The sequence below is a fragment of the Oryctolagus cuniculus genome, chromosome 17 (genome assembly GCF_964237555.1).
Source record: "Oryctolagus cuniculus chromosome 17, mOryCun1.1, whole genome shotgun sequence".
NCBI classification, from domain to species: domain Eukaryota; kingdom Metazoa; phylum Chordata; class Mammalia; order Lagomorpha; family Leporidae; genus Oryctolagus; species Oryctolagus cuniculus.
In genome coordinates, this window is record NC_091448.1 from 42,421,667 (window position 1) to 42,427,099 (window position 5,433).

At 56.4% G+C, this 5,433-nt stretch overlaps 1 long non-coding RNA gene across 1 annotated transcript; it reads right to left on the reverse strand.

The window, feature by feature from the left end:
• Nucleotides 1-370: 370 nt before the first annotated feature.
• Nucleotides 371-4,367, reverse strand: LOC108178587 (uncharacterized). Its single transcript, XR_001795346.3, has 2 exons — nt 4,107-4,367; nt 371-561 (listed from the first exon to the last, which is right to left on the reverse strand). It is a non-coding gene; the product is annotated as an uncharacterized lncRNA (long non-coding RNA).
• Between the last annotated feature and the right edge of the window lie 1,066 nt (nt 4,368-5,433).

Genomic DNA, 5,433 nt, shown 5'->3' on the forward strand with positions numbered 1-5,433 from the left:
GGCCTGCCGGGGGGCAGTGGCTTGGTGGCGAGCCTGTGCTTGGGGGCTCGAGGGAACAGCATGACCTTGGCTGTGCTCCTTGAGCCTCTGTGGCTCAGGAGACTGAAGCAGGGAGCGGGGAGGTGCTGTGCAGGAGTCACGCACCCGGGCACCTCTGCAGCTCAGAGCGTGGACTGGGAGGCTGTGTAGGGTGCGTGGTTGGATTGGAGCGGTTCTGGTGAAAGCCCTGGGTAGCTGTCGTGCTTGGCAGAATAATGGCCCTCAAACACGTCTGCCTCCGAATTTCCAGAACCTGCAACTGTGTTAGTACCTTACACAGAGAAGTGGACTTTACAGGCGAGATGCATTTAAGGGTCTTGACATGGGAAGATTAGTCAGGCGTCTTGGTTTACTCACAGGGGGTCTTGGGGAAGCAGAGGGGGCAAGGGGGCAGGAAGAATGTGGACGTGAGCCTCGGGAAGCTGGAAGTCACGGAGGGGATCTTCACGCAGAGCCTCCCGAAGGCACGAGCCCTGGGCACACCCGGTCTGAGCCCCTTCAGGTTCACTTCAGGCTCTTGACCTACAGAACTGTGAGCATAAATTTGTGTTGTTTTAAGGCACTGAGTTGGTGGAAATGCGTACAGTGTGGCTTAGGCAATGTAGTCATTCCTGGGCAAGTTCTGCAAAGACAGGGACCTCCTGGCTCAGGGAGGTGGAATGGAGGGGCTGAGCCCAGAGCATGGCGTGCACAGCGCGCTCTGCCAAGGGACTCTCCTGGCCTTGTCCCTGTCCTCTTGCAGGGGGTCAGGTTGCAAAGCCAAGTGTCTGCCTCTGTCCTCATCACTCACAGTTCCCAGACCCATGGCACCCTCTGCACCTGCAAGGCCATTTGAATGTCAGATTCCAACCATGAGTGAGAACAGACATTTTCACACGATCCCTAACTGATTTCACAAAGGTGCTTGCTGAATCCTCAGAAGGTGGTGATACCACAGGCATTGCTGGTACTGCCATTAGGCAGAGGGAACAGAGAGGTTGAGTGAATTGTTAAGGCACACACAGCTATGAGGGAACCAGCACTCAGCCTTCACATATCTAACTTGGTAATGGAGTCCTTTAAAAAAAAAAAAAGATATATTTATTTGAAAGGCAGACTGACAGAGGGAGAGAGAGAAAGTGAGAGAGCAAGAGAAAGAGAGAGAGCAAGCTTCTACTTAGCGCTTCACTTTCTAAATGGCTAGCAACCAACCAGGGCTGGGCCAAGAACTCCATCCAGTTCTCCCACCTGGGTGCAGGGGCCCCAGTACTTGGACCATCCTCCACTGCTTTCCCAGGCACATTAGCAGGGAGCTGGATTGGAAATGGAGCCGCCAGGACTCAAACTGGTGCCCATATGTGATGCTGGCACTGTAGGCAGTGGCTTTACCCAATATGGCACAGCACCAGCCTCCTTTTTTTCTTTTTAAAAATTTATTTATAGGGTCTGGTGCTGTGGCATAGTAGGTTAAGTCTCTGCCTGTGCCATGGGCATCTCATATGGTGCTGGTTCAAGTCCCGGTTGCTCCATATCTGATCTAGCTCCCTGCTCTGTCTTTCCCTCTCTGTGTTTGTAGCTGTGGCTCTCAAATAAATAATCTTTTTAAAAATTTTCTTTACTTATTTGAAAGGTGGCGTTAGAGAGAGGGAGAGAGATCTTCCATTCACTGGTTCACTCTCCAAATGGCCTCAACAGCCAGGGTCAGGCCAGGCCCAAGCCAGGAGCCGGGAGCTTCTTCCAGGTCCCCCACATGGGTGCACTTGGGCCATCCTCTGCTGCCTTCCAGGTGCACTAGCAGGGAGCTGGCCCGGAAGTGGGGCAGCCGGGACTCCAGCTGCCGCTCTGATGCTGCACATCTGTAGATGGGGATGAGAACCACAGCTGCCTTGGAGGAAGCCTTAGGTGGATTTGCTGCACCAGCTAAAGGAAGCAGTTGGCCCAGGGCTGTGGGCCTGAGGGCCCACTGCTGAGAAGCAGGAGGACTTCATGGAGGAGGTGACTCTGGGTGGTTTTGAGGGAAGTGTAGGAGTTTACAAGACAGGGTTTGGGTGGGAGTGGGGAAGGTGTTTTAGGTAAAGAAAGCAGTTCGGGCACAGACAGGGAGGCAAAGTGAGTGGCGTGTTCAGGAAGCTGTAGATGTGGTGGTGAGGCTGGTGCAGGCCACAGCCGCAGGAGCCCCATCTGCCCTCCTTCCGCCGTTTTCAGTTACTGTGCGCTCTTTCCCTACATTTTCCCCAAGGCCACGGCCTGCAGAGGGGCCTCGCGCCATGCAGGCATCTGGGCCCCTAGGAAACAGCCAGGGAACTCGTGATCCCGAGCACATCCACTGGTAAGAGGTCTCCTGAGGGCCTGGGCGAGCAGCGGCAGTGACAGGTCGGGCAGGGAGCCTGCACAAGGCACTGAGCGCCGGCCATGCCCCGCGCTGTGCAGCCTGGGGCTGGCTCCGCAATGTCTCTGAACCTTCCTTCTCTCCTCGTTGCCAAGGCAACACTGAGACAGGAGGCTTGTCTCTCCCGTGGTTACCTGCCTGCTCCTGTGAGCAGGAAAGCAGGATTTACTGAAAGGCGAAGGGGTAGCACACACTCAGCCATGAGCTGGGCGAACTCGAGAGAGAGTTGCCCCCACCCAGGGCAGGGGTGGTGCTCGGGGCAGGGCCTGATAGAAGACCCCAGGGAGGGATTGGAGTGGGGCCGCAGGATGCTGTCTCAGCGTGCGGTCCCTGATGGAAAGTGGGGCTTAGCAGCATGGCAGGCTGCGGGGGTGCCGAGCCTTCAGCCATGTTTGAGTGTGACGCGGAAGGAGATGGGCTTTGGGCCGTGAGTGTGACTTGGGGGCTGGTGGTCCTTAGCTCCTCGTCCTCCTCTGACTGCCTGCAGAGCCCACATCACTCCCTCCTCAGAGATTTTCAGCCCTTAAACCCTAGCGGAAGTAGAGGCCCGCCTTCTGTAGCTTCGTGCTAAGGCCGTCCACCCTGCCTAGCCGGGGAACCAAACTCCCTTGCTGGCTGCTCTAGAGATTCCGCCTGAGCAGCGAGAGGTCTGCCCCCAGACACTGGCTGTGGTGGAATGAGAAGGCCATGCCAAGGTGGCCGCTGGCAAGCGAGCGTCAGTTACTCAGGAATGGCTTCGGAAACCACCTGGCAACGGAGCCTGCCTGGCAACAGGCTGTGATTGGTTAGGGCATAAACCACCCCTTGACTGGATTGGCTGCCTCGGCTATATAAGCTGCTGCACCAACTGAAATAAATGAGTCTGCGGGCTGCTGGCTTCTGGCCTACTTTCACCCGACTCCTGGTGTCTGTGTGGTGATTCCACACCTCTTGCCCCCACTGTGCTTGCTATCCACGGGGCTTGCTGTCCACGCCTGTGATGACAGCTCTCTGACGGTGGGGGTCCTGCAGGAGGATTTTGTGCAGAGCAAGTGTCCTCAGGACCACTGAGGAACCCCCTGCCTTCTGACCTACACTCACTCACATCCAGCTGCTTTTGGTGAAGCCTGCATAACTTCTAGGGATGTCTACCTCTCATTGATTTGTTGCCGTTTCATTTGAAAGGTCCAGTGAAATAGAACTTCTCTCTGCTGGTTCACTACCAAAACGCCTGCATTAGGCAGGGCTGGGTCAGGCTGCAGCCAGGAGCTGGGGACTTCATCTGGATCGCCTGCATCGGTGGCAGGGTCCCAAGTTCTTGAGGCATCGTCTGCTGCCTCCCAGGATGTGTGTTAGCAGGAACTGGATGGGAAGTGGAGGGGTCAGGACTTGACGCAGGCCTGCCAAGCAGCGCTCATCGCCACCCCCAGCGCCTGCCCCCAGCTGTGGGTCTGAACGTCACAGCTCTCAGTATCGCCTCTTTGATGAGAAACGCAGGACTGTGGACCAGTCCCTCCTCTGAGCCGCGGGCTGCTCCTTTGAACTGGAACAGCCCGTGTTTTTGTGTGACTCAGATGTGTTGTAGCTGAGACAGCTGTCACCCCGTACATGACCCTGCTCCCAGACCGCAGTGACACGTGCAGGGCTGGGCACGTGACCCACCTTGGGCCATTAACCCACCCCCCACCACCACCCCAGAAACTGCGGAGCTGGGACTCACCAGGGAAACCTTTTCTTCTCTGGGCAAAGCTGTAAGGGCGAGAGTCTGGAAGCTTCTAGAGAGCGTTGTCTTCCCCCCACATGGAGACGGTGACCTCGGGTGAGAACGAGGCCGCACCCTGAGAGATGCAGATCGGGGTAGGGCAGAGAGACCTTGGCTGTGCTGGCGTCTCTGATCCCAGCCGTGTGAGGCAAGCTATGCCCTTGCCTTCCTGCCCTCTGTGCTTGGTAGCTATTCCCCTGGAAATAGTCCAGCATGAGTTCACCCTTTTGCCTAATCTACATCTAACTTTTTTTTAGTCTGTGCCCGAGGAGACTGATGAATCAGAGTTGTGTAATCAACTCTATTTTCAGGTGAGGGTATGGAGGCCCGGAGAAACCGGGGAGCTAGCCCCGAGTCGCTCGGGGAGCAAATGCCAGCCGGGAATTTTGTCTCGGGACCAACCTGGCCCAAAGCCGCTGCGCTCCCCTCTGCCCTGCTTGGTCTCGTGTACGCCGTGGCAGCTCCCTGGAGGGCAGCTCGGGTTCTTACTGTCCCAGTGGGAGCACATCAGGAAAACAGAAATCATCCCAGGATTTCGACAGAGGGAATTTAATGGAAGGACTTGGGTCTGCAGGTAGAAGGAAACTAAAGGGAGCCCCTGAGGGGAACCTGGAGAAAATAACCCTGGAGAGCAGCTGTGGCCTCTGGGGCTGGGGAATGAGAGGGGAGAAGCAGGGCTTACGGAATCCAGAGGCTGAGAGTGGGGGCCCTGGAGCAGGAGCTCAGACACTGAGCAAGCGCAGCAGGTGCAGCAGGGCTGGGGCCAAGGGTTGCACTAGTAGGGACAGTGCCAAACAGGGAGAAGGAAGGACCTTGTCCCGCCTTTGGATCTTCTGCCAGGGCCTCCTACCCAGAGCACCAGGTAGAAGGCCAACTGCATAGGATTCTGGGAACTGTGGTAGCAAAGGTGCCCAAAGCCACAGAGCCAAGCCAAAGGACAGCGGATAAACACCTGGCACTACTCTGTCTCTTCCACTCCTGCAAACAAAGGATCAGGTTACCCAGAATCCAGGCGCAAATCCATCCTGGTCCCCTTCTCTGTCTCTCTCTCTCAAATAAAATTTTAAAAGGAGAGAGAAATATCTGTCATTTGCTAGTTTACTCCCTAAGCGCCTACAACAGCCAGGACTGGACCAGGCCAAATCTGGGAGCCTGGAACTCCGTCTGGGTCTCCCACATGGGTGGCAGGGGTCCAAGCCCTTGAGCCGTCACCTGCGGCTCCCTTAGGTGCACATTCTCAGGTGGCTGGATCAGGAGCAGAGCTGGGACTTGAAACCAGGGCCTC